This window comes from Sus scrofa, chromosome 1 (genome assembly GCF_000003025.6).
Source record: "Sus scrofa isolate TJ Tabasco breed Duroc chromosome 1, Sscrofa11.1, whole genome shotgun sequence".
Lineage (NCBI taxonomy): Eukaryota > Metazoa > Chordata > Mammalia > Artiodactyla > Suidae > Sus > Sus scrofa.
Window position 1 is genome coordinate 268,036,710 of NC_010443.5, and position 20,212 is coordinate 268,056,921.

General features: G+C 57.1%; 1 protein-coding gene across 2 annotated transcripts in view; it reads right to left on the reverse strand.

Moving 5' to 3' along the window:
* Positions 1-20,212, reverse strand: part of FAM129B (family with sequence similarity 129 member B) — a 55,726-nt gene that overhangs the window by 26,413 nt on the left and 9,101 nt on the right. The window contains exon 1 of one of the 2 annotated variants that reach the window (XM_021069254.1): positions 7,416-7,624. The exons of the other annotated variant lie outside the window; for it this stretch is intronic. The gene's annotated coding sequence lies outside the window, so the exon portion shown is untranslated. Of the gene's footprint in view, positions 1-7,415; positions 7,625-20,212 lie in introns of those variants that run through there. 2 annotated transcript variants of the gene reach the window in all.

The following is a 20,212-nucleotide window of genomic DNA, read 5'->3' on the forward strand; positions in this document are numbered from 1 at the left end:
GCTGTGAGTCAACAAAGCTCCAGAGCACCCACACGGGGGCGGGGGAGAGAATTTTTTATGGGATCACCTGCAGAGGCCCCATTCCTTTATGGGCCCAAGAGGGCAGCACACGATTTCTGGGAATCTGTGCCCAGCCACCACTGTGCTCGGGGACCTGGGCGAGCGGCCACCCACCCGGGGTCTATCTGCACCCCTCGTCCCCCGCACGCAGGTAGTGAGCTGCACTCAGAACTGAAGAAGCCACTACTTCTTCACTGCAGGGGCCAGGGTAAAATACACACACAGAGACAGACAGGCAGGCAGACACACGCACACACACTCTGTCATGGGGGCTGTTCTGGAGTGGAGCCTTTGGCAGAGCTGGCTCAATAACGTGCATCTGTCCCTCTAGTAATTAGGATGGCTCTGTCCCCCCCCCCCCCATAACTGGGACCCTGTCTCCAAAGCCTGTACCCTTTGGGGCCATCAGGGGTGACCTGGAGGGGCCTCCTTACCAGCCAGGCCTCGTGACTGCCTGCAGAACTCACTCCCAGAGGGAACCAGGGCGCCTTTCCACTGAGGACTTGGCATGTTCAACGGCTCAGGAAGTGCTGATCTGTCAGCCCCACTTTACAGATAAGGAAACTGAGGCTCAGGGGGACTTGGGGACCTTCTCAAAGACACTCAGCCTCGAAGGGAAAAGCGGAGCGTTTCAAACCTAGTCTCCTATCAAAGCCTACACAGACCCGCACCCCGTAAAGCCTCTCCATTCACGACACAATCTCCAACGTCCTGCCTTACAGATTTTTTTTCCTCTGCTTTTTAGTAGACTATTTTGTTTGGTTTTTCGGCCACAGCAGGGGCATATGGAGTTCCTGGGCCAAGGGTCGAATCCAAGCCACACCTGCGGCAAAACCGGGTCCTTAACCCACTGCACCGGGCTGGGAATTGAACCTGCACCACCACGGAGACAACCTGGATCCTTAACCCACTGCCGCACAACAGGAGCTCCTGCAGGGGACTTTATTTCTTTTAGAGAAGGTTTATATTCACAGGAAAAATTGAGGTGGAGGTACAGAGATTTCCCATGTACCCCTAACCCGCAGGTGCATAACCTCCCCTGTTCTCCACACCCGCACCCAGAGTGGCTCACTCGATGCTGCTGCTGAAAACGCACTGACACATCCTTATCCCCCAAAGCCCATCGCCTCACACACCCTTGCTGGGTCTCTGCCTGCTCCCTCCAGGCAGGCAGAGCAGGCTTCACAATCCCCATTCTACGGATGAGGAAATCAAGGTTCAGAGAGGCAAAATGACGTTCCCAAGGTCACACAGCTGGCGATTATCAGAGCCAAGATTGAAATCTGTCTGCCTATCTGGTCCGAGCTGGCAGGGAACCGTCACACCTTCGCATCCTGAGTCCTGCCCTGTCCATCTTCTCTGACCTCAACCTTCCTACTTGCAAAATGGGTGGCTGGGTCCCTGTGGGCTCAGCTGATCTAAAATCTCAACGAGGATCTAATCAGCACTGCGCTGGTTCCAGGAGCTGACTGGGATGCTGGCCTCAGCACCATTTCTGAGCGGCTGGTGAGTCAGCTCTGAGCTGACCACAGCCCCCTCGGGCTGGGCAGAGGGAGGGGGGTGGGGGCCCAGACTCAACACCACCCCACTCGCAAACAGCCCCATCGCCACTGGGCGCGCAGGCTCTGGGCTCAAGTTCCAGCTCTGCTACCAACTAGCTACGCCGCCTTGGCCAAGGCACTTCCCCTCTCTGAGCCTCTGTTTCCCCCTCTGCAAAGTGGCACAACAGTATCTGCCTGATGAGGTTATAAGACCAACGGGCCAAAGAGCATAAAGCACTTCACCCTGGCAAGGAGGGGGCATGTCGCTAATGGGGACGCCTGTAAAGTGCCTCTGGTCCAAGGTTCCGCAGAGCCAGCGAGGCCCTGGAAACAGGCTGAGCAACCCCTGGCCTGGCCTGGCCCGACCCCACCCCAGGATGAGCACCAACAGCAGGCAAGGCAGCCGGAAGAATGCTAATCTCTGATTTTCCAACCTGACAACGCTAAGGATCACGCTACTTCCTGCACTCAGATGGCAGCAGCTGGGCAAGAACTGGGGAGGCTCCACAGTGGCCTCAAGTTCCCTAGAGACTCTGGGGGCCCCTGGGTGTACAGGGAGAAGGGGCTCGCTGAGCTGAGGGTGGGAGGAAGGAGTGCAGGGTCCTCGGAGTATGGACCCAGAAAGGTACACCCAAGAGCATCCAGCACCAAGCTAGGGGATTCCGTGCCTTCTCCCCGCCCTCCCAAGCCCAGCACACGCCACATCTGTGCCAAGCCTCTTACCTGGCTCTCTCCCCCCTCCCCCCACCAATCCTCAACTCAGCCCTGAGGCAGGTGGTGTCTGAATTGGAGGAACGTTTCGGTAGAGGAGACGGAGCCCCAGAAAACTGAGACCCCTGCCAAGCCCCTCTGCTGGGGAACAGCAGAAGCAGGATCTGAGCCCAGGTCCAGAACCCCCTCCACGCTAACAGGCGCCAGAACCATCTCCAGCCGAGATCTCATCAGCCACGTGCCAACCACGGGGGTTTCACAGTGGCCCCGGCCCTGGAAGGGCCCGAGCTGAGGGCACTGGGCCAGACCTGTCCCTGGCTCATCCGGTCCCTCCAGTGGGCTCCAGGGACCACACCTCACCCACAAGGCTAGCCCGGTTTCAGGGCTGAAAGATTTGCCGACTGAAACCAGGCGGGCAGCACCCTGTAGGGTGGGGCAGGCCCTCAACCGGCCTGCCTGGTTCCCAGAGCAAAGGGGGAGCCGCTGGGGGTGGGGATGCGGGGAGGATACCAGCCCCACCCACCCCCATCTGAAGGAACAGCGGAGGCAGAGTGGGGGCAGGGACTCAGTTTCCCCATGTCACAGAGCTGTCCAAATACCACCAGCTCCATCACCTGCCTGGGAGATCAGGGAAAGCCTGAGGTCCAGAGCAGTGGGAACACTCTCCCAGGGTCACACAGCCTGTCCCGACAGAGCTGGCCGGGTATGCCAGGTATGCCAGCCCCCAGAGCCTGGCCCATGGCCCTTCTGCTCGCCCGCCTCTGTTATCACCATTAACACATAACAGCAAAGGCCACTTGCTCGGCAGCCGCTCTGTGCCACATATGATGCTACACGTCCACATGAGCTGTTTTTTGTTTTTTTTTTCCGGTCTTTCTAGGGCCACACCTGTGGCATATGGAGGTTCCCAAGCTAGGGGTCTAATAGGAGCTACAGCTGTCGGCATATGCCAGAGCCACAGCAATGCCAGAGCCAAGCAGCATCTGCAACCTACACCACAGCTCACAGCAACGCCGGATCCTTAACCCACTGAGCGAGGTCAGGGATCAAACTCGTGTCCTTATGGATACTAGGGGGTTTGTTACCACTGAGCCGCAATGGAACGCCCTACATGAGTTATCTGATGCACTGTCTCCACTTTACACAGAAGAACACTAAAATCAGAGAGGCTGAGTGACTCCTCTGGGGACACACAGAGGGTCAATTATACGGACCCAGCACAGTCTGAGGATTAAGCGGGAGCTCAAGTGTGAGCAGATGCATCTCACCTCCACCTTCCAGCTTGCCAGCCCCTGGGACTCCTGGCAGCACTGGCCCTGTGGGTGGCCACTGTCAGACAAGCTGACACGGCTCCTGTTCTGGACCTGTAATCAGGGAGTAAGCTGGGGGGTGGGGGGGGTAATGAGAGGATCCATCAGCCAGCAGAGGAGGGGGACTGGCAGCCAGCCTGTGAGAAGAGCCTGAACCAGCAGCTGGAACCCTGCAGAGCCAGCAGGGGGTAGGACAGCCAAGTGTCCCCACCCCCAGGCCAGTCCTTGTGCAGAAGGGAACAGCACCCAAAGAGGGCAAGGGACTGACCCAGGGTCAGCCCACTTCTGGACCTGAACGATCCCCATCCCAGCGTGCCCTGCTCTCAGCGCAAGGCCATCAGGGTGAGGCCGGAGGTGGGCTTCCTAGCAGACCAGGGGCTGGTCAAGCGGCCCAGGCTACACCACTAGTCACTGCCTCCCCATCTCACTCCTGCCACAGCCTCCAAATTTCTACCCCCTCCCCCGACTCCTGGCTCCCTCTGATCCATCCCACATGCAGGAACCACAGGGACCTCTTTGTTACAGCCCTCGCCCTGAACCTCCCCTGCTCCAAACCTTCCATGGCTCCCACTGCCTTCTGAACAAAGATCAAGCTCTTCAGTACGCATGCTCCTCCCCGCCACGGGGTCCTGCACAAGCTGCTCTCCCGGCCAGGGACACCCCTCCCTCCTCTGCTGAGCTCAGCTCACTCCCCAGCTCTCTTCCCCAGGATGTCCCCAAGCTGAGTGGTACTCCCGCCCCCTCCCACAGCCCCTCCACCCCCCACCCTCATCCCTCAGGTCTCACAATGGGTAAAGACCTGCTCCCTGACTCCCCCAGGCACTGCCCATCACAGCTGGGACTGACCTGGCTCAAAGCAGGAGCGGAAAGGAAGCCCAGAACGAGAGACCAGAGAGTGCCACCTGCTTTGAGCAGCATGCCCGCCACCCCGCCCCCCGCCACCCGCCCCAGAGATGGTTCACAGCGGGAAGCCAGGCCGATGCCCAACCCAGGGGCCACGGCTGGGTCCTGGGGCCACTAGAATGTGTACGACGCAGCCCTTTTTGCTCGGGAAGGTGGCTGCCACCTCGAGGCTTCCTCCCTGCCAGCCTCAGGTGCCCCAAAGGGACTCTCTGCTGGGTCACCCCTTCCCTGGGGCCAGTTACGGACAAGGAAAAGCCGCTCCCCACAGTGCAGCTGCCCTGGGCGCACCGAAGCCGGGTAACCATGGACACCTGGCCCGATGCCGGCTCCACGCATCAAGTGGGAGATCAAGACGGCGGGGGGAGGGAAGGTCCTTGTTCCCCCCTCCCCCGACACAGGAGAGATGGAAGCCTGGGGCAGTTAAGAAGCCTACCTGGCGTCACACAGCTGATGAGGCAAGATGCCCGCTGATGACACAAGCACCCTGCAGGGGGCTTTGCAACATCCTGACCCTGAGCCCTGGCCGCAGCCCCAGGGCAGGGGGTGATAGTATCACCCCCACCAAGGAAAGAGAGGCCGGGAGGCCCAGTGGCTTGTCCAAGGTCAGCCAGCTGCCAAGTGTCGGAGCCCAAATCCAAGCTGGGAATTGAACCCAAGCTCTCCGGGCTGCGAAAACATTCAACGAACAGCCCTGCAAAGCACTCGTAGAGGCTCTCCTGGACTCAGATCGCCCCAGGAGAAAAGGCTCGTCCATCACCGGATTCTCAGCACCTGCCACGGGGCCTGGCATTCCGCCCCCGCAAGCACAATACGCCAAATTGGGCCCAGGATCTCAAGCCTCCGGCCTCCCCAGGGACCCAGCCCAGCTGTTTCCCACCAACCTAGGACTTCCCTCCGCCACACTTTCACCTGCCCTCTGCACGGGGCTCCCATCCCCCTCTTTTCCACTGTTCCAACTCTTAGCCAGACTTCAGGGACCCGCTCAAATAGCATCTCCTCCATCACAACGTTTTGCAGTTTGCCATTTGCATGCAATTCTAAGCATAAGCGAGGCATGCGCTAAAGCACACAGCACCGAGCCGAGGGCCAGGCAGCCCCCATAACAATTACCATCAACCTTCCTTCAGTGAACCTGCCCCAGATTTACTGTGGAACCCATTTACAGATGAGGAAACTGAGGCTCAGAGACATGGCTTGCCCCGCCTCACACAGGTAAGAGGCCAAACCGGGACGTGAAGCCACACCAGCCTCTGTTCGATGCTCTAGCCCAGCCCCTACAACTGTGCGGGTCACAGAAAGGGGGCTCAGGAGTACTTGTTGGCTCCCTCCGGGACATTCCCCACTCACTTGGCAGCTCCCCAGGTCAGGGCAGCACCTCGGTCACTTCTGTGGCCCAGACCCGCAGTGCAGCATCAGCTTTGGGAGAAACTTTTGGGAAGGTTTTTCACGCAGGCAGGTGTGTTCTGAGGCCAAATTCGAAGCACGAAGTAAGCGTGGAGCTCAGATTACTCTCCCTGGGCCTTAGTTTCCTCATCTGTAAAGTGGGTCTGATGTGATGGTTTCCCCCGCCAATTCACTCAGCGACTAGGGGTCCCCGGAGGATGTTAGCAGCGCCTGCTCTTAACAAAGTGCCCTCAGGAGAGGGTGGCTTTTGCTGTTAACAAAGGGCCTCGTGAGCCTTACAAAAAGCTGTGGCTACAACCTTAACCTTTAGCACTTGTAGAACCCCTGCCCAGGCGCGGTTCCTCATTAGTGGGCCAGGCACTTACGCTGATAACAGGCCACTGGACATGGGAAGGGCCCTCTGAGGTCAAGGCCAAGCTCCCCATTGGCCAGACGGGAAAACTGAGGCTAGGGGAAGGGGCAGCCCTGTCAGTGGCCCAGCTCCTCGTAAGACACAAGTCAGTGGGGCTTTAGCCCCCAGAGAGTTCCATTGTATCTGTTCTTGGGGTCTCTCCCAGTGCCCGCCCCCTCCTCCCCAGGACCACCCTCCACCACCCCGGCCCTCTACTTCCCCCTGGTGCTTCTTGCAATTACTGAGACATATCACCCCCTACAGAGACCCAGCACCCAGCTCACGTCTGGCCCAGGTGGGCGCTTGATTAATGAGGGCTGCATGGACCCCGGTGGAAGGTCACCCAGTCGTGGATGCCAACGTGGGCCACCCTGGAGACCTGGGAAGGAGGCCAGCTGGGTCTCCCATCACAGAGGCAGCTCTGGGGCAAAGCGGTGGGGCCAGGAGGAGCAGGCCGGAGGCCCTGGCAAAGCTACCTTTAAACCACTTCTTGGTTCGCAAATTTTTAACCACAGCTCAGCAACCCAGGTTTGGTGGAAGAGGGTGCCTGGAGGCAGGAGGGCGGGAAGTGGCGGAAGGGAGGCCCCAGAGCCACCCCACCCCCAAAGGCAGCCTGCGGACCGCCCACCGGGACTGGCCTTTCCCTTCCACCTCGAGGAGGGTGGGAGGAAGTCCCATCTCGACACAAACAGAGGGAAACAAAAGCCCTCTCATCCCCCAGCCCCTCCCTGCCCTCCTGGCAGCAGCCCGGGTGCCCACGGCGGCGGACACTTGGTGCTTGTTCTGGGAGCCCAGACCTGGAGTCCCTGCTCTCTGGGAACCCAGACCCAAGCTGGGGTGGGTGGAAAAGGGATGCCAACCCCCCCCCATAGCACCCCACCCAGGGCAGCACCCACACCTACCCTGAGCCTGCCCGGGGGCGGGGTGGTGGGGCACTTCCACTCTCAGGAGCACCTCACAGTTTGGGCTCCCGAGGCTGGCGTCCTGCAGTGGGTCCTGCCATGGCCAAGGCCACACCCTAGGCCAACAGAGCCATGCAGGATGGAAAGGAAGGTTGCAGGCAGCCTGGAGGACCAACCTCTTCGTATCACCCACCTGCTCCACGTCCCGGACCCTCCGGCCCAGACAGAGGAGCCAGACGACGTGGAACAGATCCCAGACATGGCCTGGCGGCTTCACCTCTGAACCTCCGTCTCTGCCTCTCTGTACTGGGGACAATTAGCTTCCCCCTCGTACAGTTGTTGTCATCAGGCCTGGCACAGAGGTGGCTGATCTATGACAGTGACTTTGTAAACGCTAACCTTCATCCCCTCCCTCTTAGTCACCCGCCGACTTCCCAGCAGCACCCGCGCCTCCACGCTCTTCTTTTCATCCTGGCCCCGCCCACTGGAGCCTGGGGCCTGGGAACCTGGGGCCTGGCCATCTGTCACAACTGCTCCAGGTCGCAGGGGTGCATCCCCTCCGCTGCAGTGCCCAGGGGCCGTCTCAGCCCAATGTGCGGAGCCCTGAGGCTGGACCAGGGACCAGGGCCCTCTGCCTCGGCACCCACACTGGCAGGTGCCTGCCACAGGCCTGGCCCCTTATCTGAGAAACCACCACCCATTTTCCCCTGGGCGCACAGAATGAAATCAGACCTTGAGATGCCCAGGCAGAGCCCGCTGCCTGAGCTCTTCCTCCACGACCAGCCTGCCAGCCGGCATCACCACCCAGCCCCTCCCACCAGCCACCCGCAGGCAGGGGCTGGGGGCAGGGCCCAGCCCAAGATCCACATCCTCTGTCACCCAGCTCAGGCCCAACCCAAATGGTGGCCGGGGGGCAGGTCAAGTCAAGGGAGGGTGTTGGGGCTCCATTGTGCTGGCCAAGAAAAGTTTCATGTTACCCTCATTCATTCATTCAGCAACCACAGGGCACTGGGTGTTCAGGAGTGAGACAAATCCGGTCCCTATTGTCTAATGAGGGAGACAGATGTCAGCAAAACCTGCATGGGGCATGGCAAGTCCCCGACTGGGAGCAGCAGAAGAACCCACAGGAGGGGTGGCCAACCCAGCCTGAAGAGTCAGAGGGCTTCCAGGAGGAGGTGACTCCTGAGACATGAAGAGGGGCTGGCTTGGTGAGAAGGAGGGCTGGGCAGGAAGAGCGTGCCAAGCAGAAAGCCCAGGAAACGTGCAGATTTAGACATGCAAGAAAACAGTAATCCGTTCCACAAATATTTATGAGTACCTTCCTGTGTCAAGAAGGGCACTTTCACAGAACAGAGCAGCGTCAAGGTTCTGGAATTCGATCTCAGTTCCAACGCTAAGCCCACAGACTGTCACTGACTGTAGGACTTTGGGCATCTGGCTGAATCCTCTCTGAACTGCAGCTTCCTGGGCTGTAAAATGGGAGGAACAGCAGTCCCCACCTGGCCAGGGTGTCGGAAGGACTCAATGAAATGAGTAAAGCCACAGAGCCTGAGCAGATGGGGGCTCGTATTATCCATGCTGATGACTGACTAACTGAAAGTTGAGTGTTGGGGGCGAGGGGAAGAGTGGTCTGGTGGGCAGTGAGGGCTTTCGCAAGCTCAGGGGTCCCACAGCGTGTCCACCTGTGCTACAGGGCAGTTTTCTGTGATGTGTTTCATGCCAGGAAATGGGGACCAGAAAAGTGGAACCAAGACAGCTGCTACCAGGACTCTCAGTGGGCCCCTCAGAGGATGGGAAGGCGACACACTTGTGGTCCAGTTTTTCCAGGCCCTTGTCCCTCAGAGATGAACTTAGAAAGGGGAAGTAGACAGAGAAACATCAATGAAGGTTCTGAAAGCCAACATCCAACAAACCGCAAGCCACCAAACCTTGGCAGACCACAGCCCCTCTGTGCCACAGCACTGCAGCGGGGGCCGAGTTCCTTGTCTCTCTGAGCCCCTGCTTCCCACAGGTAGCATCGCCAGGTGGACAAGGCTAAGGCTGAGGCTAGATGGGAAAGTGCAGCAAACTCCATCCGGGTGGGACCACAATGTCTGGCTTTCCTGGTATCTTGTATCTATACCATGCTCTCTCTTATCTTTTTTCTTGTCTTATTGCATTGACTAAGCCATTCAGATCAATGCTAATGGAAACACTTCTATGGTTTCAACATCGAGTTTGTTCAGTCTTGGTCAAAAATATGTGACGAATGACCCTGTTAAGGGCTGAGTACCAGGTAAGGACAGCTAAGAGAAAGGAGGGAGAACTTAGCTCATCCCCCAAAACAAAAGAGTTGGTTAATTCCCAGGGAAAAGGGATGCCATGGACACCCAGCCCCAGCCATGCCCCAGCCCAAATGGAGCCTATTCTCCAGTGACCCACCACGGCAACAGAACTCGAGAAGGGGCTTTCTATCCCAGATGCCCGGTGTGGGACAGGAGACCCTATGGAGTAGGGAGCTCCCTGTCACTGGAGGTGTGCAAGCAGAAGCTGGATGGCCAATGGGCAAGGAGGCTAGGGGGAAGAGTCTGTCCCAGGAGGGAGGTTAGCAGCAAAAACACAAACTTTGGGACCCGACAGACCCAGTTCTGCTGCTGACCGTGACCTGCCCAAGCCTTAGTTTCTTTATCCATAAAATGGGGATAAAAATAGCATGCACCCCAAAGAGTCTCTGTGAGGACTAAATAAGACAATGTGTGAGACGTGTCTGGCATCCTGCCCAACTTTGGTAAGAGCCCGATAAATGCCAGCTGCTGTTCTAATAAGAACCAATCACTAATAAATGCCAGTTACAGTGGCCAAACCCTAACAGAAAGAGGACTAAATACGGACACACAAATCTTGCACATTTCATTAGCTGAGTGCCCTCTGAGAAGTTCAAGTCAGCCTCCTTCTCAAGCTGCCTCAGGATCCAGACTGCCCATCTAACTATCTGTCCATCTCTCTCCCTCTCCCTCTCACCCCCTCCCTCCACCCCTCCCTCCCTCCCTCTCTCACGCCCATGCTGCTGCCCATCTAACTATCTATCCATCCCTCTCCCCCTCTCTCATACACACCCTGCTGCCTGCAGCGCTGGCTCCCTGTGTCCTGAGGGCAGGGGGAGGGTGAAGCAAAGGCAGACAAGCCCAGGAAGGGAGGAAGAAGGAAGATGAGCCACTATGAAAATTCACTCATGCGCTTGCTGCTGGGCCAGAAGGAAACCCAATCCGGGGCTGGAAGGCCAGGGACCCTCAGCACGGAGAGGCTTTATGCAGATAGTAGATGGAAAGTTTATTCAAATAACAAGGCTCCTGGGGCCTGGCCCCCTGAGCCAGCAGAGGACACAGGCCCTGCCCCCTCCTTGGGTCACCAGCTGCAGGTCTCCTCCGGCTCCAGAGGAAGCCAGAAGGGGAGGTACGAGAACCAACCCCCTAGGACTCGTGCCAGCCTCCCCTTCCTGGTTCCAGGTGCCCTCATGCCCTCCACCTGTGCATCACGGGAAACTCTGCTCTCAGCCGACAGGCCCACGTTCCATGTCTGCTTCTCTGGCGGGGGAGGGGGGGGTCCCTTGAGGGTGAGTGGGGACTGTCTCCCCTGGCAGGGATGACAGATTCCAAGCATGGATTCCAGGCAGTGATACAGGGCTCAGGGCGCTGGGCCCTCGCACTAGACCCTCAAAGCCTTGGGACTGTGACTGTCCCTGGCCACACCCCCTATTCAGGGCAGAACCCTTCATTAGTCATCAGCACAACTTGGCTTTAACGATTAACCGTTTAGTATCCGTTTCTCCCATGAGGACAGGGACCCTGTCTCATTTATAACCTCTCCCCGCACCAAACACAGGACCAAGCACATAAAAATTTGACCCTGGCTAACAGAGCAATTATGCCAGAGGGCCTTGATTCCATCTCTCAGGCATCTTCAGGCACAGCAAGAGCTTGGGGTTTTCCAGAAAGGCCAGCCTGGGCCTGGGGACAGACCCTTCCCAGCCCCAGAGCCAGTGTTTGCCAGGGACTCTCCAATCCCAGGAGGGTACTTCCTATACAGGTCAGGCTGGGCCAGCCCAAGGTCAGCCCAAGGTCATGCATCAGCAGGAGTAAAGCTCACCCCCCCACCAGGACCCAGGAGGGTACTTCCTATACAGGTCAGGCTGGGTCTGGAGCCAGCCAGGCCAGCCCAAGTTCACGCATCAGCAGCAGAAAAGGTCACCACTCCCATGACAAAAACCTGAGCAGTCATCTAAGCTCGGATCCTTGGTTTCCTCTTCTGGCAGATTCTGTCAAACGATACAACACCTGCAAAGACCTGGGAAACTGGAGCTGAGCCGGCTCTGCATTTGAGCCGGGGTGGCAGGGGGAGGTGTCTACAGGACTTGTGCCTGGGCAGGCATGTCACCCTGCTTCTGTGGCTACCCCCCCCCTCCCATCAGAAGATGATCCCAGCCCCACAACGGGACAGATGTGCTGCCATTTTGGCAAAATGACCACCAGGAGTTCCCACTGTGGTGCAGCAGGTTAAGGATCTGGCATTATCTCTGTGGCGGCTTGGGTTGCTGCTGTTCCTGGCCAGGGAACTTCCACATGCCGCAGGTGCAGCCAAAAAAACCCAAACAACAACAACTAAACCCCAAAGTGCGCGTGGTGGGGGGAGGGCACTGCTATCACGGCCAGCAAGAACCATGGCAAAACCACCAATTTCTGGGAAATTCTGGTTCCCCCAAATACCTGCCCTCTCCCAGCTCTGGACCTTCTGTCTGTGACTCTCCTCTTCCAAGGGTGTCACCCAGACATCCCCTTCTTCTCCATCAAGGCTTCCCTGATCCTCCAAGTTTGGGTCACCCCTGCTCCCTGGACTCCCAAAGATGCCCTTAGCCCCCACCTGGATGAGGGTTCCCTGCTGGGCCTGTCCTCCCAGAAAGGCGTCCTTGGGAGGACAAGGACCATGGCTGCCTCCCATCTGGTACCCCAAGTCCAACACCTGGCACTAAGCAGGATCTCAAACAACAGTGGGATCGATGGATTAATCCCTGTGGAAATGATTAGGGCTGTCAAAGCAACAGTGAAAAACGGAAACAACCCATGAGCCCAGCGATAGAGGTCTGGCTGAGCAAGTTAAAAGGTAGGCTAGGAGTTCCCTGGTGGCTCAGTGGCTTAAGGATCAGGTGTGGTCCCAAAAAGCAAAAAAAAAAAAAGCAAAAACAAACAAAACAAAACAGGCAAGCTACTGTCGCCATAATGGAATTTATTTTTAGGGCCGCTCTGGAAGCATATGGAGGTTCCCAGGCTAGGGGTCGAATTGGAGCTACAGCTGCTGTCTACAGCCACAGCCACAGCAGATCCAAACCACATCTGTGACCTACACCACAGCTCATGGCAACGCCAGATCCTTAACCCACTGAGCAAGGCCAGGGATCGAACCCACAACCTCATGGTTCCCAGTCGCATTCGTTTCCACTGAGAGATGATGGGAACTCCATGGTGGAATATTCTGTAGCCATTCTACAGGCTGCAGGGGGATGAGCTAGATGCAGGTGTCCATAGCCCACTCTAGATTCATGCATCAGGAAAACTTCTGGAAGTCATTTCTGGGTGGTAGGATTATTGGCAATTTTCATTTTATTCTTGTTATTTCTCTTTATTTTCCAATTTTTCTTTGATGTTATTGTTTATGTAATAACAACAATAAAAAGGGAAGCTCAGAGATGAAAGGTCATGCCTCCAAGGTGGAGGACCTGACCTTTGGCGCGGGCTGGCAGGTGGGAGCCACTGCAGGTCTGAGAGGGAGGTCAGAGCTCCTGGCCGATCCGTGTCCTAACACCATCCTGTCCCTCAAGTCCAGCCTCAAGTCCAGCCTTCCCTCCTCTGGGAGGGAAGCCCTGACCTTGGTGCGGGCGCTGGACCCCAAGGGCAGACACTCTCAGCTCTGAGGGTTCACCACTCTCAGCTCTGAGGGTGCCAGGCACCAGGTATGGCTCTTGTCATAAAGCCCACAACACTCTGGGAGGTTACAGACGGGGAAACAGAGGCACAGAGGGCTGAGGTCACAATAAAGACAGGCAGAGAGGGGTGGACCGGGAGTTTGGCCTTAGCAGAAGCAAACTCTTGCATTTGGAGTGGATCAGCAGTGAGACCCTGCTGTAGAGCACAGGGAACTATATCTAGTCACTTGTGATGGAACATGACGGAGGATAGTGTGAGAAAAAGAATGTATATATATATATGTGTGACTGGGTCACTCTGCTGAACAGCAGAAATGGACAGAACAATGTAAATCGACTATAATAGAAAAAATAAAAACCTAAAAACAAAAAAAAAGACGGAAGGGAAGCCTTGAGCACTGCAGAAAGGGATCCTCAAGCCCAGCCTTCTGTCTCACACACCTCAGCAGCCTCTGTCCAGCGCTAAGCACCCAGGGAGCCTGGGCAGAGCAGTGAGTGGGACATCTAAGGGCTGGAGGACTGGGTGGGTCACAGACTTGCCCAGTTGGACAGGAACCCACCCACCCCTTCACTGCCCACCTACACCTGCCGCCACTGCCTGGCCCAGAGAGACTCCAGTGCCCACGACCTCTGGCCTGAACCTCCACAGTCTCATCCATCCACGGCCACAGGGGTTTCCCAGGCTGGGCAGAATAAGTGCCCAATAAATGTTTGTTGTTATAGTAGCAGAGGTAAAACCCACTTTCTTCTTCTTTCGTTTTTTTTTTTTAGCGGCGGGGAGCCGAGCATGTGCAAGTTCCCCAGCCAGGGATCAGGGATCCCACCCACGCTACAGCAGAGACCTGAGCCACTGCAGTGACAATGCCCGATCCTTAACCCACTGTGCCACAGTGGGAACTCCAAAACCCTCTTTCTAAAGTCCAGCTGGGGAGTGTGGATGACAAAGGGCCCCCAGTCCCCAGCTGCCTTCCCTGGCCCTCAGGCTGCACCAGGTGGGGCTCCTGCCCCCACCCCACCCCCCAGCCTTTGGCCACAGTCCCCGTGGCTCCCCTCCATGGACAGGCGAGGTCTGAGCGAGGCCACTCCCCCCATCTGCCTGTACCCCAACTCTGGTGGCCAAAATCCATCAGGACCCAGCTTAACAACCTCCTCCAACATGCACTTCCAGAACATTCCCTGCCCTCTCCTTTTCTCCAAGCCCACCTGTGCTTTCAATCACTTCCTGGGGGCTCCTGTTAGGCCAACGTGGCTCAGATTCTGCAGTCAGACAAATTTCCAATTTTTTATTAAATTGCCCCCAAAATAGGTTCATAAGGCTATTCTTTTTTATTTAACGTATTTACCATGCAAAATAAAAAAAAAAGAGAATGAAGAAAAAAATGAAAGACTCCATTACTCTACCAGCCCCCCAAAATCTCTATGAACATATTGATGAACTTCCCTCTATATTTTTTCTGCACCTGTACAAACCGATATACTTGCAGACACGTATTTCTGAAGAGGCACTGGCTTTTCTTTTTTTCCAGGGCCACAGGTGTGGCGTACAGAAGTTCCCAGGCAAGGGGTCAAACCAGAGCTGCAGCTGCCAGCTTACACCACAGCCACAGCCACACTGGACCCTTAACCCACTGGGCGAGGCCAGGGACAGAACCCACATCTTCATAGATACGAGTCAGGTTCGTAACCTGCTGAGCCACAACGGGAACTCCTGGCATTCACTTTCAATGCCTACAGATTACACCACTGAACACGACCTACTGATAGACACTGTTTTGCTCTTTTTTTTTTTTTTTTCCTGTCTTAACCCAGCTACAATGGGTTCAGGTAAATTCCTAGTGTGGACGGGCCAGGTGGGTTTCACCGGGGGCTTCAGCCACCTTTCTGCTGTTGCTCCTACTGGTGGTGGGAGATGGCGAGGACCACCCCCCACCCCCAGACAACCCTTCCCCACCCAATGCTTTCAAAAGACCCAATGCTTTCGTCACAGTGGCCTTGGCACCCCATATCTCTGCCTAGGGACGCACTAAGAAATTCAGGGCTACCAGGCTGGCACTGCAGCTATACAATCCTGAAACCCAGATGAGAGCCCAGGCCCGGGGTGGGGCCGGCAGCAGGACCCCAGCCTCTGTGAGCATCCCTCCAGGACAGGTCCCTCTTCCCCAGCAGGGTCTGAGACACCAAGAGGGGAAGGGACCTGGGCTGCTCAGAGGACCCCAGGCACATTCCTTGGCCACCAGGAGGGCAAACAACAGGCACTGCTGAGAGATCCCGCGGACAGAGCTCCTCCCCCGCCGGGCAAGGGGCCCACGCGAGCTAGCTCTCTAGGAGTGTGTGTGGTCATTTCATCATGACGCACCCTCTGATAATTAATTAATTAATGACTGGTTGGTAACCTTTTGTTCGATGCGGCTCTCTGAGCCTTGAGCTCTATACATGGGCAGAGCCTGGGTGAGCCCGGTTTGAGTGCCAAACACATAGTGGGCCCTCTTGTGCCTGACACACAGTGAGTCAGCAGGGCCTCTGGGACTCAGGTGTCCCGCCCACACCTGTCACACCAGGGCTTGGTCCTGGAGGCCCGGCGCCCAGGGCACAAAGTGATCAGGAATCAGGGGAGGGTCAGCCCATCCGAGAGCAAGTTCCTGGGCCCTGCCTCTCCCGGCCTGACCCTCAGGGCTCAAGGACGTGAGCAAAAGATTCAAAGCCAGTGAGTCAGACTGAGAGGAATACACGCCTGGAGGAAGGAAGCTGTGTGCGCGGCTGCACGCGCTCCTGCACGCGCTCCGTGCCTGTGGTCTCGGACCGGGATCAGGGGGCGGGGAGGCGGCCCAAACTCTTTCCCGATGGGCAGGGGGAAGTCAGAACCGGTCAGGGCCCGGACCTGCCCGCATGTGCCCCACCCCTCTAGACCCCCCAGCGCACGCTCTGCACCCACCAGACCCCTCCCCCAAACAGCTTTGGGTCCCTACCCAGTGAGATGGAGACCTTACAAGAAGATTAACTCATTCACTCAAGGAATCAAAACAAGTTAAACTAACAAATGCTAATTAAGCCATTGATGACTGAGCGTTTACTCTGGGCCCACCTTGTGTGAAACTTTTTTTTTTTTTTTTTTTTTTTTGCTTCCTTTAGGGCCACACCTGCAGCATAGGGAAGTTCCCAGGCTAGGGGTTGAATAGGAGCCGCAGCTGCCAGCCTATGCCATAGGCATGCCAGATCCCAGGCGCGTCTGCCACCTACACTACAGCTCATGGCAACGCCAGATCCTTAACCCACCGAGCGGGGCCAGGAATCAAACCCGTGTCTTCATGGATACTAGTCAGGTTCATTACAGCTGAGCCACAAGAGAAACTCCCTAATATGCATAAGTATAATGGATAAACACACCAAATGCAGTTTAACCTTCGCATTATAATCATATCAAACATATGATTAAGGGGAGTGGTATTATCATTCCCATTTTACAACTGGTAACTGTCCACAGCAACTGTCCCAGGGCACCTGGCTAGCATCTCTGTCCCTCGAGGCCATACAGTTAGCTTCCTGGGGCTCATATCACAGATGAGAGCCTGGGACCACAACCACAGGAGGTCCCTGGAGGCGGCCACGCAAGTGGGCCCAGGGAAGCGCTTCCTGGCTGCAGGCTTAGTCCATGGGTCCTGCAGGACCCTTCAGGGTCTAGAACTTGACCCAGAGGGCCCTCCAACCTTCCAGAGGCTTTCCTCCAACCCCTTCATTGAACCACAGGGAAACTGCGGCCCAGGGTGGAGGCTGGACCAGCCTCCGCCTACAGAGCTGCACTCTCAGAAGCCACACAGGGGACTCGGGAAGAGGGGAGGGGAGCGGAGGGGCCCCTAATCGCCCAGGAATCTGCCGGGCCCCATCCCCGGGGGCTCCAGGCCAGACAACAGCCCAGCCCCCAGCCTGCCCCAGAAGCAGCTCCTCTCAGATTCTGTCCCAATCTCAACAGGAAAACAGGAAAGCTGAGCCGGGTGGCCCGCTGCGGCCTGACTCAGAGTGGAGGTCTGTCTCCCTGGGGCAGGCAGGCCTGAGAAAGTAACCCTTCTGCCCCAAGAGTGGGCCACGCCTCTGGCCCCAAAGACTCGGGTCAGGGTGAGAGAAAGGGCCCGCTGTGTTCAGCCAATCGGCTCAAATTACAGCCCCTCCCCACCCCAGGCCACCCTCCTAGAGACGGGATCACCCCCAATTTTTTATTTTATTTTTAGGGCCGCACCTGGGGCACATGGAAGTTCCCAGGTTAGGGGTCGAATGGGAGCTGTAGCCACCGGCCACAGCAATGCCAGATCCGAGCTGCATCTGCGACCTACACCACAACTCACTGCAACACCAGATCCTTAAGCCACGGAGTGAGGCCAGGGATCGAATCTGCATCCCCGTGGTTACTCGTCAGATTTGTCTCTGCTGAGTCGTGACAGGAACTCCCACCCCCGCCCAGAGACGGGAAGCCTCTTGCCCAAAGCCGCACAGTAAACCGTGCCTGGGCTGAGCAGAGCCTGACGGCTGCCCTGGGCGGCCAGGCTGGGCAGTGATTATCCTGGAGGATCGGGCCTCCCCCGCTCCTTTCCTGGCACTTAAATATGGGAGTGGAGGTGGAGGGGAATATAGCTCGGCTTTTTTTAATCCTCCACAACACCTCGCTGTCTGCGTGTGGACAGGCCAGGCTGTCTCCTCAGACACAGGCCCATCTGTGAGGCCAGCATAGGCCGCTTCTCCCACGGAGGGCTTGTTTGTTTACTCGGTTTTCCAAATTATAACCTTCGCAGCCCCACCCGGGCCAATCGCTCCTTCCTGCCTCGTCTCTGCTGTCTGGGGCGTTGTGGAATGGAAAGGGCTTTGCCCCTCCGTCGTCGGGGCCCTGGGAATAGCCTCACCTCTCCCTGGGTCTCAGTTTACTCGGCAATGAAATGCAGGAGGGGGCTGGTTAGATGACTACAGAAAGTTCCTTCCTGGTGAGGAACGAAGAAGGGTCTGGGCCAGAGAAAGAAAAAGCAGCCTTGGCCCATCAGCAAGCTCCAAACTCAGGCCAAGGGGAGCGGTGGCCGGCGCAGGCCAGACCACGTGCAAACCGCGAGCAAACCTTCCATGCCATCCACAGCTCTGCAGCCCAGCAGGGCCCGGGCTCCCCAGTGCTTCAGCCTGGTTCTCTTTTGTCCCCCTCTCACCCCCTCCAGGGAACCCTTCCAACAAACAAACAAATAATACAAAGAAAAACTGAAAGAGACAGGCAACTCTCATCCCACTCCCCCCCAGACATCCCACCACCCCTGAAATCACTGGTGGGCTCGGGGGGGGGGGGGGGACATAGCTCCCCCCAGAACTCTGCTAACATGGAACAGCAGGGTTCCTGTTGTGGCTCAGAGGGTTACCCAACACAGGAGTTCCCGCTGTGGCCCAGCGGTAATGAACCCGACTAGTATCCCTGAGGTCGCGGGTTTGATCCCTGGCCTTGCTCAGTGGGTTAAAGGATCCAGCGTTGCCATGAGCTGTGGTGTAGGTTGCAGACACGGCTTGGATCTGGCATGGCTGTGGCTGCGGCTGTGGCGTAGGCCGGCAGCTGCAGTTCCAGTTTGACCCCGGAACTTCCATATGCTGCAGGTGCGGCCGTAAAAAGAAGAAAAAAAAAAAATCAAATGGAATAGCTGCTTACCGAGTAGCTTCCCTGGTCCAGAACTATTGCCACCCAGAAGCTTCACACACACATAGGCAGGGATCACCTTCCAGCTCCCCATTTTACTGCAGGGGATCTCCCCATTTTACTGCAGGGGATCTCCCCATTTTACTGCAGGGGATTGTAAACTTGTCCAAGGCCGTGGGGCCCTCTGTGGCAGAAGCCGAGTGCTTCCCATTTGAGGCCAGACTCACTGCTTCTTGGGTTGGGCTGACCAAGTTTATAACCAACGTGCGCTTTGGAAAACACAGAGATGCACTGTCTCTGTAACACGAACTGTATTGCGTCCACCTTGATGGAAGCTTCTTGGAGGGCACGAGTCCCAGGAGATTGGGACTCGTGTCGCCACGACATCCTCAGCATCCAGGCCCAGCACAAGACGGCCGGCAGACTGGGACCTTCCTTCCACAGCGAGATGGCATCATGCAACACATACACTGCTGGGCACCTGCTCTGTGCCTTCGACAGAGCCCAAGGCCCATAGGCTCCCAAGATGTCAGGGCCAGGAGGGCACGAGAGACTGTGCCGGTGCCCCATTGCACAGAGAGGCAAAACGGGGCCAGAGAAGACTTGCTAAAGGTTCCCCTGGCACCAGCCCAGAGACTCTCACTTCCCAGCCTGCACCCGTACAGGCCTCCTGGCAGGTGGGGAGGATTAGAGGCAGGGAATGCACAAGAAGGTGAGTAGCTTCCTGCCCAAGGGATGCCTCTTCTAGAAGATTCTGGCTTAACAAACTTGGCTGGACACAAACAGCTCTGGGCGGTGTGGGGCATGGGGCGGAGGGACAGCAGCTGCAGCTGGCTTGGCCACAGAAGGATGGGTGGGAAAGTGGGGTTCACACCTTGCAGACCACAGTCATTCTTCCTCTGCCGCTCCGGGATGCCCAGTTACCCACGGGAACCCCTGGCCTGCCCGTGGACCTTGTACCCCGTGCCCTGGCCCACGCCCTGCACTTCTGATCCCGAGAGGAGGGACTCCCCTGGCCAATGGCCTATCACAGACCATACACAACAGCAATGGCCAGTGGTAACTGCAGTCAGTGCTTCCTTAAACGCAAAGAGCCCTTCCCATATCATCTCCCGGATCCCTCACAGCCACCCGGCACATCTGGGCTACCTTAGGCCCACTCTACAGAGGAGGCACCTGAGGCCCAGAGAAGGGAAGGCACCTGCCACGTGACAGGGCAGTTGTGATAAGATCTCAAAACCAGGTCCCCAGAATCCAGGCCCAGCCCTGTTCCCACTCTGCCCTGGGATGGAAAGGTTCTCCTACTCAGAGCTGCTAGGGAAGGGAGTGAGTCGCCTGTCATCAGAAGCATGGGAGCAGGGGCTGCAGGGCCACGGGCTAC